Below are 25,180 nucleotides of genomic sequence, written 5' to 3' on the forward strand. Positions count from 1 at the left end.
ATAACTCACGGCATTTATTTATTTGTCGTTATCCGGCTGTCCTCAGTTATAATCCATTTTCTATTAGTTTCAACATTCTTAACTGTATTATTTTCTTCCTTAATTACGCCGTATGTACGTGAATGCTAGAAACTACTGGATGCATTTCCACCAAGATTCGTATTTAGAATACACCTGTCCTTGATAGGTTTCAGGGCAAATATTATTTCTAAATCCCTGAACTAACTGGGGGTTTATACGAAACCGAAACAGTGAATTTGCACTTCCAAAAAATATACACAACAAAAGTTTATGGAAGTCTACCTACCTTGGTAGAAATTAATGTCTAAACCTTTTTTTCTCATGTGCATCATTTCGATACGAGGATCAATAAGGGAGATATCATTAAAGGACCGTTTTTCTGTACAAGTCCCATCGGACTTAACTCACGAGCGGGTGCGTGTAAAGCGTATTCCTTACAACTTGAAAACTACTGAAGACATTCGAAACAAAATTTATATTTAGCATCCACCTGTCCAAAGGTAGGTTTTAAACGTAAATAACATTTCATGTTCCGGAATGGACTGGCGGTTTATAAGGAACCGAAATGGTGATTTTACTCTTCCACAATATATACAGAACAAGACCAACCTGACTGGAAATCGACCAAACCTGATGGAATTCCACCTCTAAACCTTTTTTTTCATGTGCATTTTTTCGTCAGGAGGATTAATAAGGGAGATATCATGAATGGTCACTTTTGCAGGTTAAGTCCAGCGGACATAGCCCAAAAGGTGTTTTACATGGAGCAGATTCCTTATCTATATAAATCAAATTGTAACGACTGTGTACCTCTACACTGACTATTTTGGCGAAATTTTCGTACAGCTTTCCGTTTAAGGGGTAATAATAACAATCTCCATAATTTTTGATTTCCTGAAAGTCCTAATTTTTACCCGCCTCGCCCAAAATCCACATTGTGGCATAATCTGCCAGAAGAATAAGAAGATAATTGAAATTTGACAAAATTATACGTTTTAGCCTGTAACGAATGAAAAATCCTATATCATTAAATTTTTCATTTTTTATCCCCGAAGAATATCGAAATATGCAGGCAATTTTAATGATGGTGCAGACCTTCGGAAATTCCTATCACGTAACGGATTGCACAATCTCCGTTCAATTTGGAATGATCTACAACCTTGGTCTTATGACTTTATGCCGTATCTGTATCCCTTTTACGTTTGATTTTTCTCTATTAATCGATGTTAAGTCAATTTGGAATTTTCACATGCATTATTCATACTTTCAATTACTTATATGAAATACAGAATCATCAAACTCTTCACGAAAATTGGCCCACTCAGTAGCCATATGTGAGCCAAATGCTACGTATGTAGCTGTCACATTATTATCCGAAAAGTAATGTAATGTGAGATGATCTTACAAAACCTTTACCCTGTTCCACGTTTCTAAATCTGACCCAAGAATAGATGACATATCATTGGACCAGCCATTTAGGCCACTAAATCCGGCGTGTCTTATGGTATAATCCTTTGTCGATATGACGTACGTTTAGTAGCAGTTAATCTGTAAATGAAGGTCTTCAATATTGTAAACACGCATATACTTTCGTATGTCGATCTATATATATTCACTGATGTCGATTTAGCGATCGAGAAAGGGTCGGTCTGCTATTGTAATCAGTACTCCCCACACCGACTTTGACTGGCAGTAGGAAAGGGTTCCTTCTCCAACTCCTGTGTAACTGTCATTAGTAAGGAAGGCCTACAATTGTAATGAATAGTTCCCTTCTCGATTTGACTTGCAGAAGGTAAGTGAGCATGCAGTTTTGTTTAAAACTCCCCTACCCGATTGTGTTTGGCAGTAGGCAAGGGTGCCCGCCATTATAAAGAAATGTACTCATCTAAAATGTGACTGGCATTAGGCATAGTGGCCTGCTATTTTGATGGAAACTCACCAACTTGGTGTGACTGGCAGTACGCTGGCTGGCAGTAGGAAAAGGGGCCTGTCATTATAATGATAACTGCACAACTCAATTTCGAGTGATAGTAGGGTAATTGCCTGCCATTATAATAAAAACTGTAATCTGTCTGGAGGTAGGAAAGGGGGGCTGCCATTTTAACGAAAACTCCCCAAATCGATTCTGTCCGCATAGTAGGCAATGGGGCCTGCAATTATAATGTAAACTTCCCAACCTGATTGTGAATGCCAGTAGGCAAGTGAGCCTGCCGTTATATCACAAATCCGTAACAAACACTTTACATTGGAAACGTACGGGGACCTCCCCATGCTCTTTCTCGGATAACGCTAAGAGACATGCAATTTTAAAACTATCTTATTTACTGCATGTACACTATTTACTTCGATATTCGAATACAATGTAGAATACCGTAGCGAAGCACGGGTACATTCGCTAGTAATAATAATAATCTTCTACCGGTTTACCCACACCTGTGGAGTCGCGGATACGAACTGTGTCGCACAAGTGGATTTGGCCATGTTTTACGATCGGATGCCCTTACTGACAGCAACCCTATGTGGAGGGATGTAATCACTATTACGTGTTTCTGTGGTGGTTGGCAGTGTGGTGTTTTGTGTAAATATGAAGAGGAGAGTGTTGGGACAAACACAAAGAGCCAGTCCCCGAGCCTTAAGAATTAATCAAATGAGATTAAAATCCCCGAATCGGACGCTGGACTGGTGAACTAATAAATAAGATATTTTGATATAAATGTGTTCCTCTGTGGGTGGGGGCCGTAGAATAATACCCACTGTATCCCCTGCCTGTCGTAAGAGGCGACTAAAAAGGGCTTCAGGGGCTCTGAGCATTGGAGCGTGGGTTGGCGACCACGGGGCCCTCAGCTGAGTCCTGGCATTGCTTCCACTTACTTGTGCCAGACTCCTCACTTTCATCCATCCTATCCGACCTCCCTTGGTCAACTCTTGTTCTTTTCAGACTCCGACGGTATTACGTATGGAGGCCTAGGATACTTTCATTTTCATGCCCTTCGTGGCCCTTGTCTTCCTTTGGCCGATACCTTCATTTTCGAAGTGTCGGACCCCTTCCATTTTTTCTCTCTGATTAGTGTTATATAGAGGATGGTTGCCTAGTTGTACTTCCTCTTAAAACAATAATCACCACTACTGATATAAATGTGTCATACGTCTGGGGGTCACAAAATGTGTGATGGAAGGGTAACCCTAGCAACCGTGCAGGCTGTGATCTAAGGTATGGATAGATGGCCAGACAGTGTTACCTAGCGACGGTGGAGGCTGTGTCTTATGGCTGGTGGCCATCTGAATGTAGCAGCCATTGATGACGGAGAGACATATTTATGATCATTGATTTTCGCATAGGGAAAATGGTTTCTTTTTTATTTCGTCTTGGATCACTTTTAGCACAAAAATATCCTCCAAAGCATAGTTCACTGCTAGGAGAGGAATTTCAAGGAGTGTAAATCCACAATTCTGTATGTTGAGGAAAAGACCAATCATTATCATTGTGAATAAAAAGTATTACAATACTCGAGATCATAACAAGAAATGGCATTGATGGAATGATATCACAAGAAGTTTATCCATAAGTGATTGCGACAGGCTTCGGCAGCCGGCACAAGTCCTATCCTCGCCGCTAGGTGGGAGCTTCATTCATTCCATTTCTGACTCGGTTGAAACTGGAAGCAAGCTGTGGAGTTTCATTTTCACGTACTTAACATACATTAAAATGAACCGAACTTAAATTACAGAGATATATACGTAATACCAGCATACGAAGGTAATACACTGCCACTAATGTGTCGTAACGCCTGCCGATGAGGACTTTTTGTATCTACTGCCAGGTTTCCATTAGCCCGCGGGAAGGGACGCGTTTTCAAGAGTTCGGAGCCGATTGATCTGGGTACAGATGCATCTGTAGTCACCTTGTTGCCTGCTGATCCACGGGAGGTACTTCAGTTTTCTTCAGCCAACCCCATATGGGATACATCCTAGGCCCTACATTGCAGGCTATAGGTTCTTATTTTCCAGTGGAGATGCCTCAGTGGACATTCGGTCTGACCATGTGAGAAACGAAGATGTGTGCCGAATGTATCGTATAGGGCCAATTGCGAAAAAAAATGAAGGATGCTCAATTCTGGTGGAATGGCGATGTCGTAAGAAGCAGCGACAAAAGCAACCCTCCGGACAGAGTGGCCCAGACGCCCAAGTTGGCGGATTCGATCCCTATTCCCGACTATCCCCGGTGATTTTTTCAATTTGCTTTACGTCGCACTGACTGGATAGGGAAGGCATAGAAGTGGGAAAGAAATTAGCGTGACCTTAATTAAGGTACAGATAGTGGGTTCGAAACCTACTGTCGGCAGCCCTGAATATGGTTTACCGTGGTTTCTCATTTTCACACCAGGCAAATGCTAGGGATGGCCGCTTCCTTCCAACTCCTAGCCCTTTCCTATCCCATCGTCGCCAAAAGACCTACTGTGTCGGTGCGAGGTAAAGCATTTGCCTGGTGTGATCATGGGAAAGCATGGAAAACCATCTTAGGGCTGCCGACAGTGGGGTTCGAGCCCGGTGATGGCTTGTGGTGCTTATATACGCCAGCCATGTCTCGGTAGATTATTGACAGTCGTGCGTGACAAACTCCCAGCACCTTGGTGTCTGCGAAAACCGTTGTAGGAGTCAGCGGGACGTAAAATCAATGGCATTAAATATTAGAAAAGCCCCCAGTTAAATATTAGCAAAACATCCCCCAATTAGCAAAACAGACCCCAACTAAACATTAGAAAAAACAGCCCCCAATTAAATATTAACAAAACAGCCCCCCAACTAAATATTAGCAAAACAGGCCCCCAATTAAATCCGATCGCACGGATGGCCAGTGAAGTGGTGGATGGACAACTTCATCACGAACATGTGGGGTGATGACCTCGCTCCTCCGGTAATTGAAAAAAAACCATGGTGCAGCATTCCTGATGTGTATTGACCTACCAAGCGGCCGCTGCTCAGCCCGAAGACTGGCAGATTACGAGGTGACGCCTTGTCAGCAGGACGAATTCTCTCGGCCATTTTTCTTGCCTTTCTAGACCAGGTCTGCTGTCTCGCCGTCAGAGAATCTCCTCTGGTAGGCTGAGTAGACCTCAAACCATCCCTCAGATCCAGGTAAAATTCCGGGCAACAGGCACGCTTGCTATAACTAGACTAATACGTAATACCGCATCTTTATACTCATTTACCATGTAATTACGTAGAAGCCTGGTTCATTTTATGAGAAAAAAGGAAAAGAGTTCGATATTGACAACAAAATTGAAAGCTCCTCTGCGACAGAACAGGTCAACGCCGACCAGAAAGATCTTATGCATACCGTAATCCACTATACTCCTCCTCAAGTGACTGATTCCAGATTAGGAGTAACTGTAGGTGGAGAATCCCGTTCAAGTGTTCGGACTGCACCTTCACACTGCTACCAACGGTTTCCTTTACATGTCGCAACTCTTTTCCACTGTTTGTGTTAACTAAGGGGTCAACTGTAGACACATAATTTTAAATGAATTAAAAAAATACTGTTAACAGAAAATTACTATTCCATACGGTAACTATGTGTGCACACAAGCACAGTTTTATATCAAAATCATCATCATCATCATCATCATCATCATCATCATCATATTATTATTATTATTATTATTATGATCTTATTATTTATTTATTTATTTATTTATTTATTTATTTATTTATTTATTTATTTATTTATTTATTTATTTATTTATTTATTTCTCTTAGTTGAAGATTTAAGAAGCTACCATGCGAGTTGATAACGCTGTTTCGGTCTTGTACCTGTCAACTACCGATCGAGAGATGGTGAGTTCGAATCCCACTGTCAGCACTGTGTCAGCAGTTTTATATGACTGTTGATATAGGAATAGTAGCCACGGAATTGATAGCTTTGCGTGGTTTTTAAACGACCGGCATTCGATTTTACCTTTAGAAAAACCCACCTATATGCCAGAATTCGAAACAGGACTGTCTTACTGACAAGCCAATAGCAAGTTATTCCAAAATAATCTCAAATGTTACTGCTCTTTTTAAAATATAACTTTATATATTCTTTAAAAATATTTACTCTAATAATTCAGAAATATTTATTATTATTAGTCAGGCCTCATGGATAAATTATTAGCCTCCTGGCCTTTGGTTCAAGGTATCCCGGGTTGATTCCCGCTCGGGTCGGAATTTTTAAACTTCATTGTTTAATTCCCATCGTCCGAAGGCTGTGTGTGTGTGTGTGTGTGTGTGTGTGTGTGTGTCGTGTCTTCAGTATTATATTTCATCACAGGTATGGCCCAATTCTCACAGAAGCCCTGGTTGCATATCAGGCATCAACTCCAAAGACCTGCACCAGACCTCTCCGGAGGCCACACGTCATCATATTATTTATTTATTTATTTATTTATTTATTTATTTATTTATTTATTTATTTATTTATTTATTTATTTATTTATTTATTTCTCTTAGTTGAAGATTTAAGAAGCTACCATGCGAGTTGACAACGCTGTTTCGGTCTTGTACCTGTCAGCTAGCGTTCAGGAGAAGGTAAGTTCGAATCCCACTGTCAGCAGCCCTGAAGATGGTTTTCCGAGGTTTCTCGTTTTCATACAAGGAAACATGCTCGGAGAGCGGGCGTGGGGTAGCTTACTTAAGGCCACAGTCAATTCCGCCCCAATCCCAGCTCTTTCGTATCCCATCGTCGACATGTCTCGAGTCAGTGCGACGTACTACACATATCAACAACTTGGGAGACTACTTGAAAATTGTCCCTATAATTCGTACGTTTGGTATTATGATAATGATGTTCTGTGCCATCCGTTCCATGAGCTGAAAATTAAGTTTGTTCGGACGGCTCGTATCTGTCCAGTCTTGCGACTGAGGATTTTAGCCCCAGAAGTTGTAATCAAGCCAGTTCTGACTAGGGGAACAGATGCCTTTGGTAGCCGCCCTTCACCTGAAGTACAGATGCTACCTGATAGTTTCAGTGACATTTCCTTCGCTGAGGGTCCGGCGCACTCCTGAAGAAGCTCATCCGCCTGAAGCCGTTGGATCGTTTAGGGTGTCAGGTTATTTCCCTTCACCCCCTCGCCCTCACACCCGCCAAAAAAACTCGGCGTAGAGTCACTGGCTGTACAGTCTGCTCTGTTGTAACAAGATGAACCTAGGATCAAGGTGGAAGGGGCGGAGGACTGGAGAAATAAATATATATGCCAACCAATCTAATAATAATAATAATAATAATAATAATAATAATAATAATAATAATAATAATAATAATAATAATAATAATAATAATAAGAAGAAGAAGAAGAAGAAGAAGAAGAAGAATAGCCTCCGTGGCTCAGACGGCAGCGCGTCGGCCTCTCACCGCTGGTTACCGTGGTTCAAATCCCGGTCACTTCATGTGAAATTTGTGCTGGACAAAGCGAGGGCGGGGCAGGTTTTTCTCCGGGTAGTCCGGTTTTCCCTGTCATCTTTCATTCAAGCAACACTCTCCATTGTCATTTCATAGCATCTATCACTCATTAATATAAATCACTTTGGGAGTGGCGACCCCATTGTAATAACAGCCTATATACGATTCATTCATCACATCCCTGACCCGGTCAAAGACTGGAAAACAGGTTGTAGGTTTTTATTTTCAATAATAATAATAATAATAATAATAATAATAATAATAATAATAATAATGTATCTGGCTTTACGTTCCACTAACTAAATTTTCGGTTTTAGGAGACGCTGAGATGCCGGAATTTTATCCCACAGGAGTTCTTTTTATGTGCCACTAAACCTACCGACACAAGGCTGACGTATTTGAGCACCTTCAAATACCACCGGACTGAAACAGGATCGAACCTGCCAAGTTGGGGTCAGAAAGCCAGTGCCTCAACCGTCTGAGCCACTCAGCCCGGTAGGAACCAATATGCCAGAGCTGAATGACAGAGAAAGGTAGAGAAACAGAACAGTAAAGAACCGATGGGGGAGACAAGAGAAGATGATACTGAAAATCTCAGATGAAGAACGGAAGAGAAGGAGACAAAGATGGAGAGGTTCTGGGAGGAGAAAAAGAAAACCCAGACCATGACAGCGCCCAAATCATGTATTTACGGACATCTTGAACAATTATCAGTTTGCCTGTGAGTCTGTGTCAAGTCGGACGTTGCTGGGCAATCGAATATGAATGTTCAGAACAGGAAGTCAAAAAGCCTTACATTTATCTAATCTAGTAACTTTACCATTACTGCACCGAAGGATGCAAATCATCTCATACATACTGTACATATATACATCAGTATAGACCGTTATGTCTTTCAGCGGTCACTCTGCAAACCTCTGTGAATTTACTACTACTACTACTACTACTACTACTACTACTACTACTACTAATAATAATAATAATAATAATAATAATAATAATAATAATAATGCTGTTTGCTTTACGTCCCACTAACTACTTTTACGGTCTTCGGAGACGCCGAGGTGCCGGAATTTAGTCCCGCAGGAGTTCTTTTACGTGCCAGTAAATCTACCGACACGAGGCTGTCGTATTTGAGCACCTTCAAATACCACCGGACTGAGCCAGGATCGAACCTGCCAAGTTGGGGTTAGAAGGCCAGCGCCTTAACCGTCTGAGCCACTCAGCCCGGCTGTGAATTTACTAAACGTAGCCATAATCCTGTGTTTGTAACTAGTCCTGTGGCCTCCTTTAGTTCTATACCTCTTTTCTTCAAATCGTTAGAAACTGAGTCTAACCATCGTTGTATTGGCCTCCCTCTACTTCTCTTACCCTCCACAACAGGGTCCATAACCCTCCTAGGTAACCTATCATCCTCCATTCGTCTCACATGACCCCACCCGAAGCCGGGTTATGTGTACAGCTTCACCCATCGAGTTCATTCCTAACTTAGCCTTTATCTCCTCATTACGAGTACCCTCCTACCATTGTTCTCACCTGTTTGTACTAACAATCATTCTCGCTACTTTCATGTCTGTTACTTTTAGCTTATAAGATATCCTGAGTCCATCCAGTTTTCACTCCCGCCAAGCAAAGTTGGTCTGAAAACAGACCGATGTAAAGAGAAGTTCGTCCGGGACCTGACCTCCTCCTACATAGTACTGTTGATCACAACTGCGAGCTCACGGCATTAGCATTACTGCACCTTAAATCAATCTCACAGTACTACCATCCTGAGAGAACACATATCCTAAATACTTCAAAATATCTACCTGTTCCAGCTTTGTATCACCAATCTGACATTCAGTTCTCTTGGATTTCTTACCTACTGACATCAATCTAGTCTTGGAAAGGCTAATTCATACCATACTTATTACACCTATTTTAGCTGCCTCTGTGGGTCCGTGGTAGAGTGTCGGCCTCCAGATCCCAAGATAGCGGGTTCAAACCCGGCCATAGACGCCCAAGAGAGATCCGGTTTACTCTAGGTCCGCTAGATGGCAGACAGAGTAAACCGGAACGTCGAAATTGACGAGCAGACAGCCAGATGGCGTCAAATCGAAATGTCTGCAAACGGTAGCTGAGGCCATACGATTATTATTATTATTATTATTATTATTATTATTATTATTATTATTATTATTATTATTATTATTATTATTACACCTATTTTCAAGTTCCAAGATATCAGACTGCAGGTTTTCGGCACAATCTGCCCTTATGACCAAATCGTCAGCATAGGACACTTAATTGAATACCTCTCTGCCGGCGCCATGGCTAACTGGTTAGCGCACTGGCCTTTGGTCACAGGGGTCCCGGATTCGATTCTCGGTAGGGTCGGGAATGTTAACCATAATTGGTTAATTTCGCTGGCATGGGGGCTGGGTGTATGTGTCATCTTAATCATCATTTCATCCTCATCACGACGTGCAGGTCGCCTACGGGAGTCAAATCAAAAGACTTACGCCTGTTTTTGGAAAATCCACTTAAGGTACTGTGGACAGGAGTGATAAAGGGAGCACATTTTTAAAATGAGAATATCTCAAAAATTTAACATGTTACAGACGTAAAAATTGGTGTTTTTAATCTCTTTAAAAATAAACACATAGGTATTTCTTTGTTTTCGGGGTGAAAATAGGTGAAGAAGATTGAATTCCTTTTTATGAGGATACTTATACCTCAAACCACATATCTCACTTATCCCACTTATCTCAAGAGCCTCCGTGGCTCAGGTGGCAGCGCATCGACCTCTCACCACTGGGTTCCGTGGTTCTAATTCCGGTCAATCCATGTGAGATTTGTGCTGGACAAAGCGGAGGCGGGACTGGTTTTCTCCGGGTACTCTGATTTTCCCTATCATATTCCATTCCAGCAACACACTCCAATATCATTTCGTCTGTCATTCATTAACCATTGGCCCAGAGGAGTGCGACAGGCTTCGGCAGCTGGCACAATTCCTATCTTCGTCGCTAGATGGAGGCTTCATTCATTCATTCCATTCCTGACCCGGTCGAATGACTGGAAACAGGCTGTGGATTTTCATTTTCACTTATATATCAATAACCGAAGATTTTATACACGTGATAATTGGTCTTTGGAATCTTTTTTGTGTTTTTTGTTTTCGGAAAATCCACTTAAGAAGGGGGGTTTTAAAGGACTGAAAAAGGATTGAATTCTTGTTATAGGTGATACTTATGTCTCAAAAACGAATGTTACAGACGTGATAGTTGATATTTGGAATCTAATTTAAAAAATGAATCCAGTTTTTTTAATTTCTAGGTAAGGGAGGTGCAAAGAATTGAAAAAAAGAGTCGAATTCTTTTTATGAGGGTATGTCTCAAAAATGAAGATGTTACAGATGTGAAAATTGGTACTTGAATTCTTAAAAAACAAACATTTTTTTTTTCGACTTGAGAGAGGGCTGTTTCTTACACGGACAGTTCTATGTTGTACGATCCAGAGTTATCTCTACCAGTAGCTTGGTTATCTTACCCCCAAAAGGCAATACCACAAACGTTGTTTTCAAAGAGGTTCTGGGGGTAAATGAAACTCAATTTTTCGTTGAGTTTCTATGCCTTAAGTATTTTGAAAAATGTCTTAGTGCAGTAACGAGGAACGATTACATTTATCAAATTACGAAATCCGCGCGAGCAAAGCCGTGGGTAACAGCTAGTTGTTAATAGACCGCGAGTAACTACAATATAATTAATCATTCCCCAGACTTTCTATATTTATAAAGTCTAACCGTACGACGTTGTAATATAGTGATACCAAAATTTCATGAGAAGAATTAGATTTCTTAGAGCTTCTCCTGGTGTACTTTGAGAGCGAAATTGTAATCCACTATAAACAGTGAGCTTGTTAAGAAAGAAGCCATCTTTTTGACGTAAAACAGCTTTGATACCTGTCCGATGATGGACGTGTACTAGCGCTGAACCGCCCGTCACAGGAAACATGACGCAATTTTGGAACGTAGATATCTCTGTATCTGTTAACGATATCTCCGTTATAATTATTAGACGTCGGACTTTTAGGTGCTAACATTTTTAATTTAGGCACATAAAATAGGCTCTCAAATATGAAAAAACTAGGTTCTAAAATTTTATATTATGTAGCTTCTTTTTTTTTTTACGTATTTTAGCCTTATAAGCATTTATCAATTAAAATACACTTTGTATTTTGCTAAATTGATGTTAACTATTTAGGGATAAATATATGTCGGTAGATGCAGAGTGGGTTGTTGTCCCATAAGCTCTGTACTCTGACCGGCCAACCGAGCAGAGGAGAGGTGGTCACGGCTCTACCGTGGCTCTACGCCTCTGCATTCGGGAGACGGGCCTGGGGCACAGTGCTGCATTTCTCGCCTGGCCTCGTCCGTCGGCTGTCCTGAGAATGGTTTTCTGTGGTTTTCCATTCTCCTGCACTAAGGCGAATGCCGGGACAGTTCGTAGTATAGGCCACGGCCTCCTACCTCTTCACTTTCTCCGCACATCTCCTTCACCGTAACAAATCTCTCGGCCTGAGCGACGGCGTCACCGTCTAAGAGGCCCGCCTCCCCCTTCAGGGGAGTAATGAAAACGAGAATAGTAATAGTAGATTAATGTAAAACAAAAACCAGTCACCTCTTCGTAGCAAACGTCATAGAATATAATGTTCAAACTTTTTTCTATTTGCTTTACGTCGCACCGACACAGATAGGTCTGATGGCGACGATGGGATAGGAAAGGGACTGGAAAGGAAGCGGCCGTGACCTTAATTAAGGTACAGCCCCAGAATTTGCCTGGTGTGAAAATGGAAAACCATGGAAAACCATCTTCACGGCCGCCGACAGTGGGGTTCGAACCCTTTATCTCCCGGATGCAAGCTCACAGCTGCGGGCCCCTAACCGCACGACCCGCTCGCCCGGTGAATATAATTTTACCATTCGACTCTAACCACTGTTTAATTAACAACGTCTTTGAAGCTGACACTTTCGGCATAATGCCTACCGAACAAACGGACAGACTATAATGTTCTCACAAAACGAAATGAAGAGTTTTGTTTTCAACAGTTCAATGGACACTCTTCCCCGCCTCGTGACACACGGGTTATGTGCCTGTATATCGCGGCAGGTTTTTAAGGACTCCCGAAGTATTTGGTTTACAGCTTCCACTTTTAAGATTTTGTTTGAAAAATATTTCAAGCATATACTGTTGAAAATACTGAAAACGATTCGGCAAATATTTCAGTTTCTCGGAATAAATGAAAAGGATTTTTAATCGATTTAGGAAAAAATAGGAATATAGGCAACGTATTAGTGTCAATTTAGGCATTTTTAGGCAGTATAAAACCACCGCTTTTAACCTTATAAATACATGAAACGTGTAAATTTATCTCTTCTGAAACGAAATAGGGTTTTGCCTAAAATCCGACGTCTGGTAATTATGTAGTTGCAAAGAGAACAATTTAACACACACACACACACCTTAGACCAAACCAAACCAAACCAAACCCCATGGCACTACAGCCCTTGAAGGGCCATGGCCTACTAAGCGACCGCTGCTCAGCCCGAAGGCCTGCAGATTACGAGGTGTCGTGGGGTCAGCACGACGAATCCTCTCGGCCGTTATTCTTGGTTTTCTAGACCGGGGCCGCTATCTCACCGTCAGATAGCTCCTCAATTCTAATCACGTAGGCTGAGTGGACCTCGAACCAGCCCTCAGGTCCAGGTAAAAATCCCTGACCTGGCCGGGAATCGAACCCGGGGCCTCCGGGTGAGAGGCAGGCACGCTACCCCTACACCACGGGGCCGGCACACACCTTAGACGTCATCCTTCAAAAAATATGGCCACCAATTAAGACACCATTTTGGCTGTACCGCCTTCGAGGGCAATCGTTATAACATCGCAGCCATCAGTCCGATATCAAAAGCAAAGTATCGTTTGGAAGCCTGTATAAATACCCTTGAAAACGATTTAAAAATCATTTAAGTTGGTGAAGCTTTTAGTGACGGACGGTTCTTTGAAAAATATATTTTGTGAAATTTTCGACACGTTTCCATAATTTCCAACTTTAAACCATAACAAAGTAAGCGAAAACTTTCGATAACTCTACCATTGATAAGACGATTGAATTCCGAACAAAATGAGACAAAAACAGTTCTGCAGTACCAAATTCGAGTGCGCAGTGGTCTTCTCATTCTTTTTCTACCGCCTTTGCCACATCTATGGGGTTGTGGGTGGGAACTGGGTCGCACATGTGGACTTGGCCCTGTTTTATGGCCATATGCCCTTCCTGACGCCAACTCTACGTGGAGGGATGTAATCACTATTGCGTATTTCTGTGGTGGTTGGTAGTGTGGTGTGTTGTTTGAATATGAAGAAGAGAGTGTTGGGACACACACAAAGACGCAATCCCCGAGGCAAAAGAATTAATCACATGAGAACCTTCTGAACTGAAGGCCTCAACGCTGACCATTCAGCCAGTGAGTCGGACTGCACAGCGATCAAAATAATTATAGATTTAACATTTGATAGACACATTCATGAAATCGCTAAAACGTGTGTCACCGGGCGAGTTGGCCGTGCGCGTAGAGGCGCGCGGCTGTGAGCTTGCATCCGGGAGATAGTAGGTTCGAATCCCACTATCGGCAGCCCTGAAGATGGTTTTCCGTGGTTTCCCATTTTCGCACCAGGCAAATGCTGGGGCTGTACCTTAATTAAGGCCACGGCCGCTTCCTTCCAACTCCTAGGCCTTTCCTCTCCCATCGTCGCCATAAGACCTATCTGTGTCGGTGCGACGTAAAGCCCTTAGCAAAAAAAAAACGTGTGTCATACTTCTCATATCACCATTACCCTTTCCTGTCCCGCTCCCGTGGCTAAATGGTTACCGTGCTGGTCTTTGGTAAGGGGTTCAAGGATTCATAATAGTAGTGTTATTGGCTTTACTTCCTACTAACTACTCTTACGCTTTTCGGAGATGCCGAGGTGCCGAAATGTAGTCCGGCAGTGTTCTTTTACGTGTCAGTAAATCTACCGACACGATGATGACGTACTTGAGCTTCTTCAAATACCACCGGACTGAGCCAGCATCAAACCTGCCAAGCTGGGGTCAGAAAGACAGCGCCTCAACCGTCTGAGCCACTCAGCCCGGCGTTCCCGGGTTCGATTCCCTGCCGGGTCGTGGAAGGTTAATTCCGATGGCTCGGGGGCAGGGTATGTGTGTGCCTTCTTCATAATTAGAATTCATCATTGGCAGGGCCCCATCCTCATAAACGTGCAGGTCTCCTATACGGCGTCAACTCGAAAAACCTGCTCCAAACCTCTTCGGAGGCCATTCGCCATTATTATTACCATTATTTCATAAATGTTTGTTGAAATAATATAAATTAAAAAGTAAAAATATTACATGAAAGTATAAGGAAATTAAGAAAATGTGTATTGAAATGAAGAATGAAATAAATTACGAAATATAAATATTTTACTTCCGCCTCTGTGTTTTTATGGTTAGTGTGATAGCTGTCACCCCCGGAGGTTCGCGTTCGATTCCCGGCTCTGCCACGAAATTTGAAAAGAGGTGTGAGGGCTCGTGAGGTCAACTGAGTATAGAGGGTTCGATTCCCACCTCAACCATCCTCGAAGAGGTTTTCCATGGTTTCCCACTTCTCCTCTAGCCAAATGTCGGGATGATACCTAACTTAAGACCACGGCCACTTCATTCCCTCTTCCTTGCCTATCCCTTCCATCTCGCCATCCCCCACTAGGCTCCTGTTCAGCATAGCAAGTGAGACTGCCTGGACGGGTACTGGTCCCCCTCCCCAGCTGTATTCCTGACCCAAAGTCTCACTCTCCAGGACACTGACCTTGAGGCGGTAGATGTGAGATCCCTCTCTCGAGACTCGACGAGTCCGAGAGAAAAGCCAACCCTGGAGAAAAATCTGATTAAGAAGGAAAGAAGGAAATATTTTATGTTTTCACGCCTTTAAAGTGTCAAAATGATACTGCCTCCGCCGATTTTTTCAGTGTAGACTAGTTAATATGACTTTCAATCTTTTAAAAATCAAATAACTTATACAGTAAATTGATTTTTTCCCAGTCCTTTCAGCGAAATATCTTAATCCTTACAACTGAGAAAGTAACATATTTCTTTCTTATTGTTCAATCAAATATTTATCATTCCCGAATTTAAGAAAATAATGGTTGTTCAGTGTCCCTAAACCTCACCCCCACCCAACCCCTCAATGATTAAAATCTTTTTCGTTGACAGAATATTTTTTTTTGCTAGGGGCTTTACGTCGCACCGACGCAGATAGGTCTTATGGCGACGATGGGATAGGAAAGGCCTAGAAGTTGGAAGGAAGCGGCCGTGGCCTTAATTAAGGTACAGCCCCAGCATTTGCCTGGCGTGAAAATGGGAAACCACGGAAAACCATCTTCAGGGCTGCCGATAGTGGGATTCGAACCTACTATCTCCCGGATGCAAGCTCACAGCCGCGCGCGGTTTAACGTCGCACTAACACACTGAAGGTTTTCGGCGACGCAAGGAAGGGAAAAGGGCTAGGATTGGGAAGGTGGAGGCCCTGGCCTTAATGAAGGTAGACTACAGCCCCAACATTTGCCTGGTTTGAAAATTTCGGATGTTGTTCTTTCAATCAATCAATCAATCAATCAATCAATCAATCAATCAATCAATCAATCAATCAATCAATCAATCAATCAATCAATCAATCAATCAATCAATCAATCAATCAATCATCTATATTGAGGGTTGTCGCCCAGATGACAGATTCCTTATCAGTTGTTTACATAGCCTTTTCTTAAACGTTTGAAAGAACTAAGAAATTTGATAAATTATTCCAATCCCTTCCTCGTCCTATAAATGAATATTTGTCCCAATTTGTCTTCTTGATTTCCAACTTTATCTTCATATGATGTTTCCTACATTTTTTATTTCTTTCCTTCTCCTTAGGAGAAATCTTGATGCTGTCTATTGTTTATGCTTAAACACGGCCCCTTCTGAAGAAAATATGTCTAGACAGACAATGAGGGGCATTTTTTAGTAATTGTAGTTTAAGTATGCCCCTTCGGCAGGTTACTGTAACCTGATACCTGTAGCTGTTGGCATCCTCCTTCGATGATAAAGAACTTCCCCTTGTCTGGTGCAGGGTTGTGGGGTTGTTTGTACCCGACAGGTTTGTCCCGTCCGCTAGGCTGCAGCCAAGTGAGACAGCTGGGTGTACTGTAACGGAACTGAGGCCCGTGGGCTGTTCGTTCTGCTGGTCTGGAAGCAGTTGCCATCGTCTCGCTCTTGCCTGCCACCTCGCGAGTCCAGTCGCTTGCTGTCGAGTGCTCGCTGCACCTCGGAAACCTTGCTTTGTCTCTGAATTATCCATTTTTACGTTCACGAGGCCAAAGTAAACGAAGTCTGTGCTTTTATTGCCGGTATACTTCAACTGTGTTTCTCAGTGGTACTTCGTTTCATTTAGTGGCTTCCGTACTGGAAGAGTTTTGTGAGTTACCTGTGCTGCAGAAATTAGTGCTTTGTTTAGGGAAATTGTGAGAATTCTTTCTCGTCAACAAGCTTGTTGCATAAAATACCTGTGGCCAGATTCCAGTGCATACCGAGAATAGGAAGTAATAGTGATTCTTTTTCTCTCTACTAAATGGAGACAAGAACGTGTTTATGTGAATAATTACTGTTTCCAGTAACAAGGCAACATGAAGGTTAGTACAGTGTTTGCATTACTGTTGTATTATAAGCAGTCTGGATCAGCTGAATGTTGGCGTACGATCGTTGATAATTATTAGGAAACCAAGTCACAGCTTTCCATCGTGAAGAATTCACAACTTCTTGAGATTCAGTGGGAGTGTAATCCGTATTCCTCCGTTGCGATCTTCAAATTTGGACCTTGCCGACTTATTATTATTATTATTATTATCATTATTATTATTAATAAATAATAATAATTTTATTATTATGTCATATAGTGTAACCGCCTCGACTTACGAATACTGAAAGGATCCCAAATTAAAGATACAGTATTTTTTGTTGTTGTTACTGGTTTTCTGTGAGGTAATGATCATTGAGGTCATAAATCCCTTTCACTTGTTTTAGAGTATAGTTGTTCCGTAGTAATGTGTTTTTTACGTGGCCTGTGACCGTTTATAATCAAGACTAAAATTATGTTTTACTTGTAACTATTAGTAGCTACCTTTCCTGTATTTACATGAAGTAAGTGAGAGAAACGACCTGTGTTAAATCAAAGTCAGATTGGTCATTGTCACGTCGACATTCGATGATATTGGCGTTTCCGGTTCTTTCTGCTGCTTTTGTAGTCTAGTCCCTTAACATAAAAAGCAGTGTCACTGGCTGCATAAAACAAGGTGCGCGAAATTTGAAACATACTTTGCTTAATATTATTATTATTATTATTATTATTATTATTATTATTATTATTATTATTATTATTATTATTATTATTATTATTGGCGATATCCTCAGCTCTACAGCGCACCGGCCTCTCACCACTGGGTGTCATGGTTCAAATCCCGGTCACTCCATGTGAGATTTTTTCTGGACAAAGCGAAGGCGGGACATGTTTTTCTCCGTGTATTCCCCTTTTCCCTGTCATCTTTCATTCCAGCAACTCTGTCCATTAACATTTCATTTCATCTGTCAGTCATTCATCATTGCCCCCGAGGAGTGCGACAGGCACATTTACTATCCTCGCCGCTAGATGGGGCTTCATTTATTCCATTCCTGACACGGTCGAATGACTGGAAACAGGCTGTGGATATTCATCTTCAGCTCTAATTCCAATCAGATTGAAGAATTGCCGGACGGAGTTGCTCAGAAGGTTGAGGCGCTGGCCTTCTGACTCCGACTTGACAGGTTCGATCCTGGCTCAGTCCGGTGGTATTTGATGGTGCTCAAGTCCATCATCCTCGTGTCTGTAGACTTACTAGAACACCTGCGGGACTAAATTCCGGCACCTTGACGTCTCCCAGAATGTAAAAAGCAGTTACTGGGACGTAAAGCAAATATTATTTTTATATTGAAAATTTAATGACATGTCTAATGTACCGGTAAATGTTGACATTTTAATATTTCTCAGTACACCTTCAAGCATACTAAGGAATATAATCAAATATCAAGAAGGGGAAGTGATTCTAGAAAGACCGAATCTAGTACTAACCTCTTTCAAATTCTTGTACTTCTTAAAGAAATATGGGTCTGTCAGAATCGGAATACTTGTTGAACTACTTGTTCCTACTTATTGTTGAAAAATTAAAACCTTCAACCTTTTTTCCAGTCATTGACCGGGTCAGGGATGAAATGAATGAAGCCCCATCTAGCCGCGAGAATAGTAAATGTGCCGGCTGCCGAAGTCTGTCGCACTCCTCTGGGGCAATGATGAATGACTGACAGATGAAATGATATTGGAGAGTGTTGCTGGAATGAAAGGTGACAGGGAAAACCGGAGTACCCGGAGAGAAACCTTTCCCGCCTCCGCTTTGTCCAGTACAAATCTCACATGGAGTGACCGGGATTTGAACCACGGAACCCAACGGTGAGAGGCCGACGCGCTGCCGCTTGAGCCACGGAGGCTTCACTTATTGCTGACTCAGTGCAATTAATTGTACGAACATTATACCAGGATCCTAATGACGAAGTGAACTTAAATTCTCGTATCCCTTTTTGGTGCAACTGCAGAGGCAGTCGTATGGCTTTCAATGCCGGGATATCCCAGGAAGGGTTCGCCCGTAGGCGACCTGCGAGTTGTGATGAGGATGAAATGATGATGAAGACAACACATACACCCAGCCCCCGTGCAATTGGAATTCACCAATTAAGGTTAAAATCCCCGACCCGGCCGGGAATCGAACCCGGGACCCTCTGAACCGAAGGCCAGTACGCTGACCGTTCAGCCAACGAGTCGGACAGAGGTAGTCATCAAATGATAATGAAGTATGGCCAGAAGAGATAAACATGTGAAGCTTCAATCCATTCTCTTGGTGTTTCTCATCTAGAGAAAATATCGTCGTTGCCGGGACAAAACCTCCTTTGTGATAATATGTTTTGGAGATATACTGACCCGCAGCACATACAATGTGAAGAGCGAGAATGCCTTGACCATATGCACACAATATTGCACCTTAGATGAAGGAACCTTACCAGCCAAAGTTCTAAACTAAAAATATTTCACATAGGAGGTTTTGTCCCGGCAGCGACGATATATTATCAGATTGTTAGGTTCGGTTTTTTACTAGATGTCTGAATTTTTTTAACTAGGGGCTGTCTCTCATGTTTAGTATGATACTTCTCGCATAGATTGTACTATATCATAACAGGTTTTTCTGCTTTTCTCCATGCATGATTTTGTGACATTGGGGATGGCTGCGAACAAGCAACGAACCTAGAGCTAAAACTAATGCTGTGACCGAAAAAATGCATGGATCACTTGAATTTTCAAAGAAAAAAAGCATGTTAAATGGTGAAAGAGTTATTTTTTTATTTACCTTGATTACTTTCATGAAAAATGTATCTAAATAACTTAGGGTAGCAATAATAGACAGATTACATTACTTAGATGTTTTTCATAAAAATAATAATGTAAATAATAAAAAATGTTTCACAATGTAGCGTGGTTTTTCCTTTGAGAATTCAAGTGATCCATTAATTTTGCCGGTCAGTGTATTTTCATATGTTCCAACGAACGATTTCCTCAATAATTATATTCCAAGAAATAGTCTTGTACTTTTGTTTCCTTGATTATAATAGCTTCGGGAAAGAAAGTGTTTGTGATTGTGTCCAGCAGCCATATTAACGTCACATAACTATAAGGAAAAACGCATTCACCATTTCATTGTGCAGTTTTTTGTATTTAATCCTGTGTTATTGTAATCCATGTTCCAGTGGGTTAATTCGTAATTACTTGGGACTGAAATTAGAAAAATTCATAAGGTCTATGAGAATGATGCTGAAATATTTCTCCCAACTGCTCAATTTTTCAGGTGGAATTTTGTGCCTTAAAATGTCGGTTACAATGGTGGGAAACTAAGAACAAAAGAGTACGAATCTTTAGTGATTCGCAAGCTGCATTGAACTCGGTAAACGATAAATATGACTTAAATCCAATAGCTGTTAATATCAGGGCAATAGCTCAGGAGTGTTCTCTCATCTTTACATCTTGGATTAGAGGTCACACTGGGTTTAAAGGTAATGAAAAATAGATTCATTAGCTAAATCAGCTGCTATGTCTCTTTTGGATATTGCAGACCATAATCTCCAATTTGCTATTCTCAAAGAAAAATCGGGCAATATATTTTAAATCACTGGAATATGTTATGGGCATGTAGTTTGAAAGGATCCTTTACGCGAGAAAAATTATTTCCGGAAGTTCACAATCGACTATTGTGTAAAGTCCAACTTTGTTTTTACTCAATGTTTAACTAGCCATGGGCAATTGAAATCTTATTTGGAACGCATTAAACTTAACGTTGTAGACGGCTACTTATGCTTTTGTGAATCAATTCAGACAATGGATCATTTGATATTTGAGTGTCCAGTGTTTGAAATGAGAAGATATTTTTACAATACTACCTGAATGGTTGTAACCTGTAACTTTCTAAACCATTGTATCATGTACTCAAGAGACAATGTTGTTATGTGTACATAAATTAACATTCTTTGTAAACTTTGTTTATAAGAATTCTTTTTTTATGATTTTTAAACTATAAAGCTAATATACCTTTGGTAAAATAGGGTTCCTGTATTGTTTTTGGATATTAAATAAATAAGAACACGATAAAAAACCGTGTCTTCGAATCACGGCCTGTAGCTCAACGGTGCTTTTAGATGCTGTGGCCAGCGAATGCTGAATCTATGCGCAACCTTGCCTAAATGTCAATGACAGATTGTGCAGTGTTCTGAAGTCAGCAATGTTTGACGCAATAATCTCTGCAGAAAGGATTTGGAAGGGAAGTTTTATCACAGGTAATTCTCATGTCCTTGCTATAGTTTCTTTCAGTTTATTATACTAGGAAACAAGATGATACATATAATAATATGGAACACAGATTAAGAATACTTCTTTTAAACTCTTAAAACTCATGATGTGATGTACTTTTTATCACAAATTAATTTGTGGTTGAAATAAGTAAATCATAAACTTATCATAATGAGTAAATATCACAAACTCGTATTTGCTGCAACTATTAAATATTCTCAAAACTCATTTACACCTGAAGATCAATTCTCAGTAAAGGCTTTTCTCACAGATAGGCCTACTTTCATAAAACAACTTGTGAATATAATAAACAGAAATAGGTTTCTTTAGAACAAACGTTGGACTGGGAAGACTTGGAAGTAAGGAGACGAGCTATTCGACTAAGCGTGGAATGATATCAGTAGACGAATAAGTTTGAGTGGAGATTTTAAAATTAAGAAAGATCATAGTATTGGGATAAAGTTGGAATTCAAGATGATCAATTGGGGCAAATACTCATTTATAGAAAGGGAAATTAGGGATTGGAATAATTTATCACGGGAAATATTCGATAAATTTCGAAGTTCTTTGAAATCATTTGTAGGTAAACAACTGATAGGGAATCTGCTCCCTGGGCAACAGCATTAAATGTTGATTGATGGATTGATTGAAGAGCGTTGCTTATTCATAGACTAATACCTATTACGATTTATATGTACGGGCTGCAGTAAACATGACAAATAATATAATTTTACTTTTAATTTAATATTAATTTCTTTTAAATTTGCAATTATTTCACTATAATCTGGATTTGTTTCAGTTAAAACTATTTTAAGCTTCGACAACAATGTTCGTCAGTGCAACGGGATCTGTATTTTAACTTGACGTAGTTCATTCGTTAAAACAATTGCCCACACAAACACACAAATAAATAGAAACGAAGCCAAAATGTTAGCTGCAAACAATCTTAATTCGAATTGCTTAGAAACTGATCAATGTTTGACCACATCTACACCAACTTAACCGTGGCACATATTTTGAAACTTCATGTTGCAAATCCAGCTACTGACTTTTATTCTGGTTTACAATACGGAAGAGTGACGGACGAATGAACACTGACACACAACCCTTCCCCCACGTAGTGCCATCTCTAACCCGGGGTTGATAGTGACCCGCTAAAGCTCATGCATAATGCAAAGCGTTCTTAAAATAACAACAGGTTTTTAACAAGCTGCTTTACTTCGCACCGACACAGATAGTTCGTATGGCGACGATGCGATGGGACAGGAAAGGGCTAGGAGTGAGAGGGAAGCGGCCATGGCCTTAATTAAGGTACAACTTCAGCATTTGCCTTGTGTAAAAATTGGAAACCATGGAAAATCATCTTCAGGGCTGCCGACAGTGGGGTTCCCACCCACTATCTCCCGAATACTGGCCGCACTTCAGCGACTGCAGCTATCGAGCTCGGTACTTCAGATTAATTCTATCGCAGACGTGTCTCATATTTTTTACAACAAATGTCGGCTGACATAAAGAAATTACCGTGAATTACCCAAGAGTAAACAAATTTGTCTCAGTGCATAGAAACAGAAATTATCATTACTTGAGTCTCCTGTAATCACTGATAATTTGCATGGCAGAATTGTCGCACAGGCCATCACAGGGTTTAAGTGAAATACAAGGTGTCCGTAGAATCCTATTACGAACTCCCAGATCTTGGAGAGAAGACAGAGTTGGGTATAAAGTTCTGAATAGGAACTCATGTTTCGGGCTAGAGACATAATTATTTCGAATCAAGCATTAAAATATCCTGCTAAATTACTAGTGACTCAGTTAATTACTTTTCTAACAAACCTACATTCATTAATTTAGTAATACAGTAGTGGCCAATGTCAACGTAAAAGATTTAAAAACTTATTTAGTCACTTAAACAGGTTTTTCTTTGTAAATCAACCAACATTCACTAATTTAGTGACGATGTCACACGTCAAAGGAAAACGTTTAAAAACTTATACATTTTGTCACTTTAACAATCTTTTCTTTGTAAGTAATCCAACATTCACTAGTTTGGCGACGATATCCACTATCAAGGGAGAAAATTTAAAAATATGTTGAATTTGCCTCTTAAACAGTTTTTTTTGTAAATAAACCAACATTTACTAACTTGGTGATGATGTCCAATGTCAAGGGCAAAACTTCAAAAATTTATTTTGGCACTTAAGGGTGAAGGTACACCTTTACAAGTATAAAAATCTACAATATTTAACCTTTTATTTCTCAGTAACACTATGTTCTGTTGAAATGAAATTTCACACACTCATAATACTGCTCTTCTCCTTTAGTATTCCGTTTGAACATTTGTAATTAACTGCCCCATGTTAATATAAATTAATTTTCAAAATTTTGGACTAATTTATACATTTATTATGCTTTTCCTTGATAATTTCTACAAATTTTCATATTCTTATAATATAACTGTTTTGGAATGTTTACAATGCTTGTTTTAACAATGTGAACTAAGATCTTTTGGTAATCCTTTGAGACAATATTTTTTCTCCCTTTTTATAGGAGTAGTTTAATTTTCAGCATTTTCTTGAAGTATTTTCTCCCCAAAAATTACCAAAAGCAAAAGTTACAGCAATGGTTCTAGTTCACATTGTTAAGAAGCAAAAACTACATATGCATAAAAAATTTCATCAAGATAACTCAAAAACTGTTTGAGTTATGAAGGAAAACAAAGGTAAAAATTAAAGTTTCGGAGAATGATGTTTAAACTAACCAATGGGAGGAAAAGGCTGCGTAACATGTGTAAAGATTATGGGACATATCTTGAATACCGTTAGAGATATTTACAACATTCCTTCAACATATTAACGAGAAAAGTTTATTCTATAAAGAAAATAAATAAATTGAAAAATGATATTTTTTGACCAGTAAAAGTGTACCTCCCCCCTTAAACAGATTTTTCTTTGCAAATAAGTCAACATTCATTAATTTGTTGATGAAGTCCACCATCAAGCGAAAAAGTTAATAACATATTCATTTTGTTACTTTAACAATATTTTCTTTGTATATAAGCTAATATTCACTAATTTGGCGGCGATATACAAGATCAAGGGCTCAAATTTAAAACATTGTTTAATTTGACACTTAAAATGTTTTTCTTTGTAAATAAACAAACATTCACTATTTTGGTGATGTCCGAAATCAAGGGAGAACATTAAAGAAATTCATTTCGTCACTTTAGCAACCTTTTCTTTGTAAAAAACCAATTCATTAATTTAGTGACGATAGTCCTCACAGCGTATGCGGGCTGTGTCACACATGTGGATTAGGCTCTATTTTACGGCCAGATGCCCTTCCTGACGCAACCCTGTATGGAAAGATGTAATCACATTGCGTGATTCAATGATAGTTGGGAGTGTGGTTTGTTGTCAGAATATGAAGTGTTGGGACAAACACACACACTTAGTCCCTGAGCCAGAAGGATTAATCAGACGCAATTAAAATCCCCGACCCGGCAGGGAATCTAACCTGGGACCCTTTGAATCGAAGGCCTCAACGCCGACCATTCATCCAAGGAGTCGGACATGTTAGTTAAAACGAATAACAACATATATTTTTATTTGTATGTGGACTTTCATATTTGTGATGCTAGCGGAGTTCTTAACAGGAAAAGGTAGGCCACACTGTAAAACAAGCTGAACAGGCCTGCG

General features: G+C 40.4%; 1 protein-coding gene across 2 annotated transcripts in view; it reads left to right on the top strand.

The window, feature by feature from the left end:
* The window catches only part of bdg (bedraggled), an 842,871-nt gene that overhangs the window by 324,596 nt on the left and 493,095 nt on the right, over positions 1-25,180 (top strand). The window contains exon 1 of one of the 2 annotated variants that reach the window (XM_067143396.2): positions 16,835-17,199. The exons of the other annotated variant lie outside the window; for it this stretch is intronic. The gene's annotated coding sequence lies outside the window, so the exon portion shown is untranslated. Of the gene's footprint in view, positions 1-16,834; positions 17,200-25,180 lie in introns of those variants that run through there. 2 annotated transcript variants of the gene reach the window in all.

The sequence above is a fragment of the Anabrus simplex genome, chromosome 3 (assembly GCF_040414725.1).
Source record: "Anabrus simplex isolate iqAnaSimp1 chromosome 3, ASM4041472v1, whole genome shotgun sequence".
NCBI classification, from domain to species: domain Eukaryota; kingdom Metazoa; phylum Arthropoda; class Insecta; order Orthoptera; family Tettigoniidae; genus Anabrus; species Anabrus simplex.